The sequence below is a fragment of the Aedes aegypti genome, chromosome 1 (assembly GCF_002204515.2).
Source record: "Aedes aegypti strain LVP_AGWG chromosome 1, AaegL5.0 Primary Assembly, whole genome shotgun sequence".
Taxonomy (NCBI): domain Eukaryota; kingdom Metazoa; phylum Arthropoda; class Insecta; order Diptera; family Culicidae; genus Aedes; species Aedes aegypti.
In genome coordinates this window covers 68,510,221-68,524,556 of record NC_035107.1, presented here as the reverse complement: position 1 = coordinate 68,524,556, position 14,336 = coordinate 68,510,221, and the positions used below count along the sequence as shown (strand labels likewise).

Genomic DNA, 14,336 nt, shown 5'->3' with positions numbered 1-14,336 from the left:
ACGGTAGCCAGCACTTCTGTATAGATTTCTACTAGTCACAAATTATTAGCCTATCGGTTCCACTTGTATGATACACCGGATGAAAAGTTAAACATGGTAAAATGCAAAATTGTCTGGTTCATTTATTTCTGAACCAGTCTGAAGAATCGCGAAACTCGTCTTTGACCCGTGCGGCAAAAAGGAATCATCATTAGTCAAGTGATGGCAAAATTTTTGCTCCCTGTCCGGCGACCCCTCGTTCCCCGTCAAGGTAGAGTAGCGGGTTACCGAAGGCAGTAGATTGTTTGTTTGTCTTTATTGTGAGTGGTGTGATCACACCGGCGGCCGCGGCATATTATACTCATTTACATCCCCGTGCAAACCACTGATGACTGACTGGATGGCGGTGAGCCGTTCGGGTTCAAATTTTCCGTGCAGTTGGTAGCGCTGATCGAACTTTATTTTTTCTTGTTTCTCTTCTCTCATTTTGGTGCGGTTTTCCATCTCGTCGCCGTTGTCGTCGTCGTCATCATCTGGGCTATTGCGCTTTGCTTCCGTTTCCTCCATCCTTTGCCAACTAAGGTGGACGGGACTGAGAATCTCGATAATGAGCCATTTTACGAGACGTTTCGGAACAGCTGATCGCCGCAACGGCGTCAATTGACAGGAGACCTGGGATTAAATCCAGCGTGATTTTCAATAACGCCTCATCTTACCAAACGAGGACATGGAGAAAATGACAAAAATGAGATCCATAAATGTTCGTTACTGCAACATTACACCTAGTTATTGTATCAGCTACCTCTTTGTTACCCATATTGCACATAAAAAAGCACTTTTGTGATCAGAAATATTTTAATAATTTTTCTCCATTTAAGTTTTCGCCTGGATGAAAAGCTACGCTAGAAATGCGCACAGTCATCAACCATCATCATCGCGAAAACTGACGCCGATGATTGAAAAATCCCAGGTCTCCTGTCATTTGACCAGGCTTCGTAAAATGGCTTATAAGCCATTCGCGATGATGATGGTTGATAACGGTGCGCATTTCTAGCGTAGCTTTTCATCCAGGCGAAAACTTAAATGGAGAAAAATTATTAAAATATTTCTGATCACAAAAGTGCTTTTTTATGTGCAATATGGGTACCAAAGAGGTAGCTGATACAATAACTAGGTGTAATGTTACAGTAACGAACATTTTTTGATCTCATTTTTGTCATTTTCTCCATGTCCTCGTTTGGTAAGATGAGGCGTTATTGAAAATCACGTTGGATTTAATCCCAGGTCTCCTGTCAATTGACGCCATTGCGGCGATCAGCTGTTCCGAAACGTCTCGTAAAATGGCTCATATGCGATGCTTATATCCTGTAGGGTGTACCAGATTTTTTTTTTAAATCATGCTACTCAATTTGAGAATGAAAGATATGCTTATTTATAGTATTATTTTGGAACAAAGCAATTGTCTAAAAATATGTTTAGAGGTTTAGCCGAATCGACTTAGTACGTCAAAATATGAAAATTTTCATCAAAAAATATTATTTTTAGATCTGGCGAAAACTCTAAATGAAAAAAAGTTTGTTTGTTCTACAAAAAAGCTATTCAAAAGCATAGTTTTCATTCTAGGATTGAGCACTATGACTTTTCGAACATGTTCATTCCATTTGGGGCACCCTAATACCCAGTCACTTGGCTGAAGATGGGCTGGACTCTCGTCTTGGGTCGTCGTCAAGTCTCATTTCGGTGTCGATGTCAGTTGCTGGGGCGGCTGCGGTCAGCAAATCTCTCAATCAATTCGACTGTCGTCATCGTCTTTTGGTATGCAGTTGGGTCTTGGTCCATCTTGGTAATCGTCATGACTGGCAATGGTAATGATGGCGATGATGATGATGAAAATGGTACCTCGCTTCGAAAAAAAAAAATGCGGAAAGGTCATTCGCGTGTTTCGGTTTTCTTCGTCGCTTCTTCAATTCGGCCCAATGGTCAATGCTGTTTCATTTTTCAGCCTCTTTACCTGCTCTGCCTACAATATGACGGCGATTACTGGCCGATGTGGGATTTTGAATGTGCGGGCTGCGGAAATTGCGCCGAACAACAGATGGAGAGAAGGGACCACACTCTCTAAAATAAAGTTACACAAAATCGGACTCTTCTGGACCAACACACTTGTGTGTAATTTGCTAAACATAAAACAAAGAGATGCTTAGCTTTGCGAAGCTTCTTGATGTGTCATATACTTTGCGCAAAAGAAGAAGAAATGTATTAAAATTACACCCACGATGAGTTGGTCCAGAAGAGCTTGATCGTAATCAATTTTGCGTATCTTCGTTTAAGCGTGCACTCGAGGAGGGGTGGAATCTGTTGGAATGACGACGTTCACTTGCACACGGCCTCTACACAGGCAGCGCTTGAAGAGAGCCGTTCCATTGATTTATGTATAGTATACTCCACAATCACCTCTGTTTGCAATAATTGTACTGATAGAAAAGCACCCGCCAAAAGATGGCGGATCGATCTCAGTTGCTTGTTGTTTTCCGTTTTAATGAAATAAATTTAACATTTTTCTTTGCTTTCTTTTTTTTCCAGGTGAGTGGTCTTAACTATATTGAAGGAATCGTTTCATATGTTACAGTAAGTAATCTTATTTTGTATCACCATTTATCTCATGAATTTCCTAGTATTTGAGATCATCTTTTAAACATCCCAATCCAATCAAGAAACTATTCCTCGATAATTCCTAGTTATTTTGAAAAGTGTCGTAATAGTGCCGTAGCAACTATTCTGCTGGCTAGCGTGTATGAAGTGTATAGACTAAATCACATTCTCATTTCGAAAAGTTTGAAACTCAACAAGTCATTGGGGCGAACATGATTAATTCGGGAGCAAATAACATTTTCTTTCACATGTGTTTAAGTTTAACAGACTTTAGATGTCAGACGATGATTATACACTGTTTTATTATTATCAAAAGTCAGTTTTGCATTAAAATAATCCTTGAATAATTTAGTTGTTAAATTTCAACTGGTACTAAGATTACACTTAAACTTTGAGTACACAAAATGTTGTATAAGCTTAAGAATGAATCGCTCAACACATTTTTGAAACCAAACCTAAAGCTGATCATTTATTTCTGACCAACAAGACTATTATTCACGGAAAACGTGCCTGTTTCGAATGAATTTGGTTACACTTAGGCGCATGATGTGGATTTTTGGTATTTCACCAATTGACTGGGTTCATGACTGCCTCTCTCCATCGTTAGTTGCGACCCACGCTCTTCAGGTTCTGATGCACCTGGTCAATGCACCTAGCTCACTCCGCTTCAAGCTTTTTGTTCCGACCGGATTTGAAGCGAGCGTCGTTTTTACATGGTCAACATGTCCTGCTCTGCATATCTATCCGATTTTAGCCCCTTGTTGCGCTCAGTTATGCCTACCAGCATGTGCAGTGGTCACAATAATATTGGCGAACAAATACGCCACTGTATCGAATTTTCTCCGAATAATATTCATGTTGCCTGCGAAGCAAACAAACTGACTGGATCTTGGAATTTTTTTTCCTCCACTGTTGAGCGTGGCTCTCCGCACGAAACATTCAAGCACAATATTGAACAGCAGGCACGAAATTCCATCCCTGAGTTATTCCTTTGCGGGATTCGAACGAACCCGAGATCTTCACGCAGTTTTGTACACCGTCCATGTTGCTCTTATTAAACTTGTAAGCTTCCCGGAACAGCTGTTATTGTTCGTGAAATTCCATACTTCTACACGATCAATACCGTCGAATGCCGTCTAGAAATCGTTGAACAGGTAGTGCGTAGGGACACAGCATTCACGATTTCTATGGAGTATTTTACACAGGAAAAAGATAAGGTCCGTTGCCGATCGATAGTCGATGAAACTCGCTTGATAACTTCCCACAAACTCGTTTGCCATAGGTGATAGACGACGGAAGATACTCTGGACTAGCACTCTGTACGCGGTGTTTTGCGTAACTATTACACAATAGTTTCTACCAGGGTTGTTATTAGTCGCCGGATTCGACAGACTATCAGTGACGGTGACAAAAAATAAAAAGTTTTCGTCACTACCTCAGCTCAGCGCAAACTTAGAAGCCCAACTACCAGCAACCAAGCACCTCGTCGCGACGAAAAATCTTTGACGTTTCTCTCTGTATGTGTTTTCGTTGAACATGTTTAGCTTGAATGGAAAGGCAGACAACTAATCGGTGCCAATACGAAGGCCGACCAAAAAAGGAACTCGCAAAAAAAAAAAAATCTGCGCGCTTCCGGAGTTGAACAAAAAACCTTTAGATTATCAGTAGCACGCGCCTACCGACAGGGCTAACACAACTTCTTGAAGTTACGTTTGCCCAATTGCTAACACAAGACACCTTGTTGACTAGTAGTTTGTAGCTCAGACTCTCTTTGTCTGCAATTGTGCGCTCGGTGACGATTAGAAGCTTATGTTGGATCAATGTGGAGGGGTGACGGGAAGAGTGACGAAAAATATTACTCGTGGACTTTTTGCGGCTTTGTTTCGTCGTGATCTCCTTGCCAGTCATTGAAGACAAAGAAAATGACGATCTTTTACGCACTGAATATTTTTCTCAATTTTTCGTCATCGGTCAGTGACGAAACCGATGGTTACCAACCCTGGTTTCTACACTTCCGTTTGTAGCATTTTTTTTATCTCATCGTGAGCTGGTTGGCTTCCACTGTTCACTGTACAGACATAGCCATTACCTTCGCCCTCTCGACTCTGTGCCTGTGTTCACTGTGCCATTTGGGTGTTCATCGTAGTGCTGCTCTCACCTTTCCATCGCACATTTCAGCCGCGGCAAGAAGCCTTTGCGAAATACGTTGAGCTTCTGGTTTCCCCAATGAGGGTACCATGCTTGCACAGCATTCTTCTCCTCCTATACCGCCTTATTCCCTCAGGTACGCTAAGTATCAATGTTCTCTGTTGGTAAGCGCGTGGAGTTGACGATCCAGAGGTCGTTTTTTCGATACCAGACGTGTTTTTTTTGTTTTCTTTTTTTTTCAAAAAAAGGCTCAAATACGTCGACGACACAATTCATATGTTTAGTCGACTCAGAGCTCCCGAATGAAGATTCGACTATCACGAAGGAAGCTTATTTGTTCGTCATGACGCCGAGCCTACAGGGTGTCCGCAAATTATCCGTACAAACTTTGAAGACATTGCTCTATGTAATCAAGCGGAATAAATTCAGTATTCTTGCATGGTTGAATACATTGACCTATTATATTTTAAAGCAGTAAGTTTGACACACTTGTGATTTCAAATATTCGTGTAATCACGTTAAATTTAACAACTACCGAAAAGCTAAACATTACATATAATCTGCAATTGGATTAGATGGACAAATTGATGTGAAGATTTGCGAAAAAGTTACACGTCTTCTCAGTGAGAATCGAACTCACGACTCCCCGATCTCTAGTTGGGGCGCGTTAACCACTACGCCATGAGAGGACTCATGAACGCAGAAGTTAACCTGAATTCGATTTCAGCTCAATAAATAGAATTCAGGTTAACTTCTGCGTTCATGAGTCCTCTCATGGCGTAGTGGTTAACGCGCCCCAACTAGAGATCGGGAGTCGTGAGTTCGATTCTCACTGAGAAGACGTGTAACTTTTTCGCAAATCTTCACATCAATTTGTCCATCTAATCCAATTGCAGATTATATGTAATGTTTAGCTTTTCGGTAGTTGTTAAACTTCCACTCGGCTGGTTAGCCGTAAACCACGATTCATAATTAAAAACAAGTACGTTAAATTTGGGGCCCAGATAGCCGTAGCGGTAAACGCGCAGCTATTCAGCATGACCATGCTGAGGGTCGTGGGTTCGAATCCCGCTGGTCGAGGATCTTTTCGTAAAGGAAATTTTCTCGATTCCCAGGGCATAGAGTATCTTCGTACCTGCCACACGATATACACATGCAAAAATGGTCAATCGGCATAGAAATCTCTCAGTTAATAACTGTGGAAGTGCTCATAAGAACACTAATCTGAGAAGCAGGCTCTGTCCCAGTTGGGACGTAACGCCAGAAAGAAGAAGAACGTTAAATTTGTTGAGTGGTCTTGAAGACAGCTGTTTTTGGAGCTTCATGACGAAAGAGAAATTTCCATAAACTCTCTGAATTTGAACCGTACACTTTTATATTTCCAGCCCAACTTGAAGCCAATGACCTGCAGGTTACTTCAAATTATAATAGGACACTAGGATTCATCTATTATAGATTTTAGAAAAAAAAAACATTGCTAGTATGACTAGCAGTTCTCAGGAAAAACGTACCAAAAAAAATTAAATTTGTCCATGTTAGTAAGTAGCAATCTTTTCAAAATTATTTAAAATTGTTTTTCATGTTAACATTTAAATGTATTGAAAAAAAGTACACGGACATTGGTCTTCTGTTGTTTTCAATGCGAGATCAGCTTTCGCATATTTTGTTGTTCGAATAATTTCGGAACATCCTGTATGTGCCGGATCGCTGGCGGTAAATAGGCTGGTTAAGTGACGGTGACGATTCTTCTTTTAGTTTCATGGTCAACTTTTTCCATTTGACGACGACGATTGTCTACCCTGCCTGTTAGTAATCAAGCAGATCACAATGTTGTGCCTTTGCCCAGGGAATTGGACAATGATGCTCTTGGAACAATATCAAACAGGTAACGCAAAATAATTGGAAATTTTAACATTTTTACCTTGCTACATTACGAGAATTCATGAAATGTCCTCAAGAACCTTGAATTTGTTATTGAAATATATTCAATAAAGTTTTCTAAATATGATTTATTTTCCAATATTAATTTTTATTCTAACGTATTTGTCTTATAACGTGTTTTAAGACATTCCTGATCTTAATTTTTCGTAATATTTTGGTATTTTTCTATTTTTAAACATATTTTTTCCGGTTATTTTTTCTGGCAACACTGTTACCAAGAAGCTCAACGCACCATTGACGTTTATGCAATGCACATCTATATTAACAATGACATTAAATTGAAAGAGCAAGATATCATTGGGTAATATGGTCATGTGATTTTTTTTTCTTCAAGTATTGTTGTGCGATGTGGTTTTCCTAACAACTAGAAAAAAATAGGAAGTTGAATGCCGCCGGACGCATTAAGATTCGTTGAAAGTTTTAAGAACTATGGTCATTTCCGTATCTGTTAAACAGGGTGTCGACTACCTGGAAAAACCTGGAAAGTCAGGGAATGCAAGGGAATTTAGTTTTGACCTGGAAAGTCAGGGAAAATCAGGGAATTTCACTTGAGGTCAGGGAAAAAATATCAATAGTACAACAAAGTAATTGATCATGCTAAATCAATACACCTTCAGCATGGCTTTGCTTTGTAGCCGTGGACTCTAACCACTCGAGCAAGGAACCAGGACCCAGAAATTCTGAGGATGATTCTTAAACTTCCTCGATTATTTTTAGTAATCCAGAAAATCATTGAAAAGCAGAAATTTCAGCAATATCATTTGAAATAATCTTGATAATCTATTGATATTTTATGATATTACTTAGAGATACTCGTAGATGAATTCTTAGAAGAGTTCCTCGGAGCATTGCTAAAGGTACGACAAATTCAAGAGAAACATTAGAAATCTTCTAATCAGCGCATTGTTCAAGCCCTGAATGCATTCCGTTGAGAATATTTAGATATTTTTTTCGGGGAGAAAAGCTAAGGGTAATTCATATCGTAATCCTAAAATATTACCTAAAAAAATACCTGTAATGAATCATCGTGAAAAATTATCAAAGATATTCTAAGAAAAAAAAAAATGAAAACAATTAGGAAAAAATCTGTGTCATCTTGAAAAATATTTTTATAAGCATTCCTGAAATATTTCTAGCAATTCCAAATGCTATTTTTAGAAATATTTAAGACTGAAAAAAGAAATTCTCTAACAATTTTAGAGAATCTTGGAGATAAGGAGCTTCTGGAGAAATCTTTCAAGAGTTCAGTGAGAAGTATTGGAGGAATATCTGGAAAAATATCTTAAGAATTTCTAGAAGAATTTCTGAGCAATCTATGTGGAATTCCTTGAAGCAATTCTCCAAGAAAGTTCTATGGCAATGGCTAGAATTTTGCCTGGAAAAAGAAATAGCCAAATCTTAGGATAGCTTTCTTCCACTAAAAAAGTATGGTGGATGATCGTAATAGTGTTTTTTTTATCTTTATTAACGAGATTTTTAGCCCTGGGCTAGTTCATCTCGGGACCAACGGCTTTACTTCCCTTCCGAAGGACACCTTTTTTTTTGTCAGTGACTATCTCGGGGATGGGATTCGATCCCAGGTCCTCGGCGTGAGAGGCGTGTGTTCTAACCACTACACCAGGTCCGTCCCCAGTAATAGTGTTGCCTCTTGTATAAAAAATTCATAATCAGGAAGGAGTCCAAAATTTTCATTCATGCCTAAAATTTGAAATTAGGTCTGAGGTAGTTCACTAGCCGAGAACATCTTTGTTCATACGGATCTTCAAGTTTGAAAAGTAAATAGATTCTCAATTGTTGTTTCACATCAACTTGAATGCACGTTCAAGAATGTCATCTGGCAAGTACATATATCTCAATAAAGTAAAAGCTTTTGATCAGTTTATTCATACGACCTATAACATAAACATCATAAAAATCGTCGAATATGTATCTTGTAAAAATCGTACTTTTTTCGGTTCAAATTAACCAACCAATGGTCTGGAACTTTTCTGGAAAATGACTGGAAGGTCAGGGAAAGTCAGGGAATTTTATTTTCAAAATTGAGTCGACACCCTGGTTAAAGGATACAGTGGAATTAAATGATATACAGTGAAACCTCCATGAGTCGATATTGAAGGGACCATCGACTCATGGAAATATCGAGTAATGGAACAGCAATCCTGTGGAAAGCTGCTTAAAGGGACCATCGTAGTAACCATGAAATTTGGTTTCTAGTATGGTTCCATGAGTCGATATCGAGTCATGGAACATCGACTCATGGAGGTATCACTGTAGTACTAAATTCGGTTTTTTCATCTACTTATAGGTATTCTACTAAACAGCTCGAAGATTCATTATTACTATAGTAGATTCCAGGGGTCCCTGGAGAAGTGGCCAATTCGTAACATGACCACATCCCCCTTACTATACAGTGGTCGTGGCTGCCTAATTGGCCACTTCTCCTAGGGCACCTGGAACCTACCCTACAGTGGTCATGGCGCCAAAAATGCTTCGGGAAGCACACCCTTTGAAAATATTGAAGTTTGATGTCCATATTGATATGGTTCCAGATATGTTGGCCACATCCCCAGGGTACCGTAATCCGGGGTAACATTGATCATTTTTCTGAATGTTTCTTCAATATTTCGTTTGAAATTGCAAATGCTGCAAATTTTATATTTTTAAAACAAGTACTGGCACCCATAGCTCGAACCTATATACTGTATTTTGTTTATTGAAAAATTTAAGCATGTTAAAATAAATGTTTTAAGCGAATTTTTTATTTAGCTGATATGGGGTAACATTGATCACCTATGTATACAACGTTCGGTAATATTGAAAATGTCGTTACTTACTTAAATCATGGCCCTGAAGCTGAAGAATATGAAGACCAAACGCTTACAAGTCATTTACTTTTTGAGTTAATTCAAAATTAAAAACACCTCGAAACACCAAAAACGCCTAAAATAGGCAATTTCCAAAGGGAATTTTACATTCTCAATAGTAATTCGGTGATGCTGGCTAATTAAGCATACTTATAAAAGTTTTGACAACGGAATCGTTTTCGGTGATGCCATTTTTAGTAAGAACCACATTTCCCTTGCTTATATCGTTTGCAGAACTTCTGTGAGACATGAATCTTCGGTAGTGTCATCCTTAACCATTAGAATCATTATTTCGAAAAATTGACAAATTTACGCATAAAGTTAACGCAATTTTCGCAAAAATATTCACTTTTATTAGCTCAAGAATACAAAAAAGAGAAGCACCAATCATAATTTGGAAATGTTCCGTTCATAACTGGTAATACGAACTTTTTACGAGATGAGTCATTCCGATCATTGTTACCCCACTGATCAATGATACCCCGGATTACGGTACCTGGAACCTATTATAAAGTGGTCAATGCATATGATGGTTCTGAATATGCTGCTGGAAAGATCATTTTGAAGTTTAAATATTGATGCCCACTTTACATTATAAGAAATACAAACAAGACTGATCAAAAAAATGGAACCAGTTTTACGGAAATGGTCTTCTTCCTCTTTCTGACGTTACGTCCCCACTGGGACAGAGCCTGCTTCTCAGCTTAGTGTTCTAATGAGCACTTCCACAGTTATTAACTGAGAGCTTATTATGCCAATGACCATTCTTGCATGTGTATATCGTGTGGCAGGTACGAAGATACTCTATGCCCTGGGAAGTCGAGAAAATTTCCAACCCGGAAAGATCCTCGACTGGTGGGATTCGAACCCACGACCCTCAGCTTGGTCGTGCTAAATAGCTGCGCGTTTACCGCTACGGCTATCTGGGCCCCTAAATGGTCATATTTCTGAATATTTTAACCAATCTGAGTCTGCCGGCATTAAACTTCCTATTAGTTCTAGATTCTAGGAAAATTGTAAACATCTATACAACTCCACACCGCACAAAAATACAAGCGACGGAAAATATGCCATTTGGACATAACCTCGGAAAATCCGAAACATGTCCGGTGTCCGGTGGCCAATTTGTATGGCCGAGCATGTTTCTGAAACTAGACCAAATTTGCCGTCGACTACTTCCGGTTGCATGCAATTTCATCTATTTTTTCATAAAGTTATAAGCATTTGAATTTAAGCAAAATTTTGCCTATCTCAATAATTTTGCCTATCCCCTGTATGTTCCTTATAACCATAATACTTTTTGTGATGAAATAATTTTCATTGCATTGATTTACATTCGTAGTCCTACATTCGTAGTAATTGGAGAAATCCTTTGCGAAATTTTGCCTAAGCAGATTGCTAGCAAAGTTTTTGTTGAATTCTTGAAGAATCCTAGCTTATTCTGGACATATTCTAGAAGAATCTCTGAAGATCTCCAAGAGAAACCTTAGACAATACATTTGACAGTTTCTCGAACAAATTTTTGATGAATTTATAAACAAAATTCTCAATGAATATGAATACATAGGGAAATCGCCTCCTGCAAGAGCTTTTTTTCCATTTTGTGATAAAATCCTTAAGCGAATGTTTGTTAAGATTCTTAACAATTATTTAATGAAACATTGAACAATTACAAAGAAATATTCAAATAATCGCTTGACGAAATCATTCATGCATTCCAATTTTGAATCTGATACATTTCTTCCATTTGTTCAAATCGTTGCTAAATTCATAACAAAATTCTTGAAAAACTGCTAAGGATATTCTTGTTGGCTTCCAGGCGATTCTTGGTGGATTTCTGTCGATAATGTAAGCTAAGTAATGAATGCGCGCGGGCGGCTGCGTTTCGAATTTTCTGTCACGTTTACTTCGGTTCCGCTTTCTTTTTCCTTTGTTTTTAGCTTGGCTGGCAAAAAATAGAATAAAAATGCCGATTGAAAATTTTCTATGAACAAATGTGAAATAAAATAATGAAAGTGTGTGTGTCGCAAAGTTTATAATTATGTGATTCCACTGGTGGTTCGGTCGAACAATCGCAAGTGTCCTTTTGGCAGGTGTTTTTCACACTCGTTTTTCGTGATTTTACTGGAACTACGCCACCTGGATTAAGTGAAAAGACGAAAAGATGGTGGAGTCTCCAGTGCTTTGCAGCAGTTAGATGCAAATAGCCTTCTATGCGTGTGAGAGACAAGCGATGATTTGGGAATGAGGGAATTCGAAGAAAGAATTTGGTGAGTTTGTTCCGATATGTGGCCAATGCACCAGTATTATTCACTTGTTTGCCAGAACGTCTACCGAACGTATCCTATGGCCTTACCTTTCCCATTAACACTCCACAACATCCCGTAACACCTATGAGAGGTCGTAGAGTTCTCTGCATCTTTTTTAAGTAGGTGTTCATTTAACCATCCCTCCCCAATCTCCAGCATTCGCAAGGACGTGGCCAGGACAGCTCTCGACTGTTGGAGGATGCTTCATTCTTGTCTAACAAGCAGGGTTTAGTCCCAAATCTCTGGCTTTGGTTACGGACGGGAAGGAGGCTACCCTCATACAACAACGGTCTAGGACTGTACCACCTACGAATTTGTGCGAATTGCTCATTGCTAATGCTAATGTTAAATAATATAAGCTAAGTTTTGCCAAGATGGTTCATTCCTGCGAACAGACTTATTCTGGAAGAATTATGTGCAAACTCCAGGAATATTATTGCAGGAATCTTTGTCTAATACACGAGTAGAAACAAGAATCTCTATAACATGATAATGATTCACGTGTGTTATCAAGTTATGAAAATACATCATGTTTTGAAATCATAAAATCGTGATTTATATTGTCGTAATGAGACAATCACGATATGATTTTGTTGTTGGATTGTACCCCGTTTGGCATAAAGTCGTTTGGCATAAGGTCGTTTGGCATCAGGTCGTTTGGCATAATAGCCGTTTGGCATAATGGTCATTTGGCATAATGGCCGTTTGGCATGATCATTGACTTAGAATAAATATCGGCATTTTTGAAGCTTTTACCGAGATCAACACTACCGAGCCCATTACAAACATTTTTGGTAGGTTCTCAACAAGCGTGGTGTTCGTTCAGAGATTTTCCAACCTATGAATGCCAAAAATTGTTGTGACATTGGATAGCATTACTAAATAAAACTCGTGACGGGTCTGGTGGAAGATCTTTTCGGAATATTATTTTTTTCTACATCCCAGAGTATCAATGAGCATGTTACGATATACATATTTGTAAATTGGCAAAGAAAGTTCGCAGTAATTCATAATGGGAACACTCATAGAATATTTCGCTGCAGATCAAGCTCTGTTCCAGATTGGACGTAGCACTCGAAAAAAGATGGGAAAATTTATTTGCAAAATATAAAAAGCTCCAAAGATCTATTATTGCAGCATAATGAAAAAAAATAGCTTATATATAAGAGCAGATTATTTTTCGTTTAAAATGTTTAAGGCTCTAACGCGGCTCTCTTCTCACAGCATAACTCCAATGTACAAAACATTTTTAAAAGAAATCATTTGTGGCAAAACTTTTCAACCATTCAATATAAATTTATTAATTTTTGAAGTGTACATCAAAAACACCGTCTATTATCGAAAGAAGGGGAAATTTGTGATTGAGATAATATTTTTCCAGCATAGTTCGAAAGGAGATCATGCGTTTGCAAAAAAAAGTTGAATATTGGCAGGTTCTAAAGTAATTATCATTACAACAGCACGTCTTGCAAAAAATGATAGACCAGCAAAATATAAATAATAAAATTTAAAATAGTATAAATATAAAGAACAACATATTTTTAAAAGAAGGGAAAATTTATGATTCAGTGGCTGGATAATGAACGAGAAAGTACGATAAGCAATCAAAAGAAGGAGGTATTCTGTCATTCTCGGTTATACACATGTTGGCAAAAATGATGAGGACGGTAAAGCTCGAAATAATCGCCAATTAAATAAAGAAGGGTGCATATTATATGGCCAGTTCGTTCACCACCCTGAAATGTATAAAGTTACGACAATTATGAGTGCTACAAACTTTTCGGGGAACTGGCGTTGAGGGAAACGACATTCGGGAAACCGACATTCGGGGAAAAGTAGCACAACCCATCGAAGCAACTGCAGTAAACGATGTCTCCATTCGCTGATAACTTGAGCACATCAATGTTATCGAATGCCACACTTTTGTCTCTTGAAAACAATAAAATATTTAAAAAATATAGCTCCAAAGAACAGCCTATGTATAAAAGATGGTGAAATTTATTTAAATTTTAAATTAACGGTTTTAATACCTATAATTATAGTTTCATCATATTTAGAAAAAAAAAACTAGAACGTGTGAAAGAAGGGTGAATTTGTGCTATCAAAATCTTTAGTGCAAAAAAAATATTCCAATAGCGAAACTTAAAAGAAGAATTAATATTTGAAAGAAGGGTAATTTCTGGGTATATTATAAAATATTATTGACAATAACTTTCCTAATATGCTTTAGTTTAATCAAGAGCATGTGATTGTTGAATAAAGTATCATTTTGTATCATGACTATAAAAACAAGCGTGATATCATCAGAAAGATTCAATAGAAACGTAAAAACGAATGTCATCTTAAGAAATTCTTGATTTCAGACTCATTATGCCAAACGACTTTATGCCAAATGACCATTATGCCAAACGAATTTATACCAAACGGCTTTATGCCAAACGAC

The 14,336-nt window shown here is 38.0% G+C and overlaps 1 protein-coding gene and 1 non-coding gene across 3 annotated transcripts in view; both read left to right on the top strand.

The window, feature by feature from the left end:
* LOC5564151 (serine/threonine-protein kinase tousled-like 2) overlaps positions 1-14,336 on the top strand; it is a 397,741-nt gene that overhangs the window by 92,828 nt on the left and 290,577 nt on the right. The gene's annotated exons all lie outside the window — the stretch shown is intronic.
* Positions 5,548-5,620, top strand: Trnas-aga. The gene has a single exon. It is a non-coding gene; the product is annotated as a tRNA-Ser (tRNA).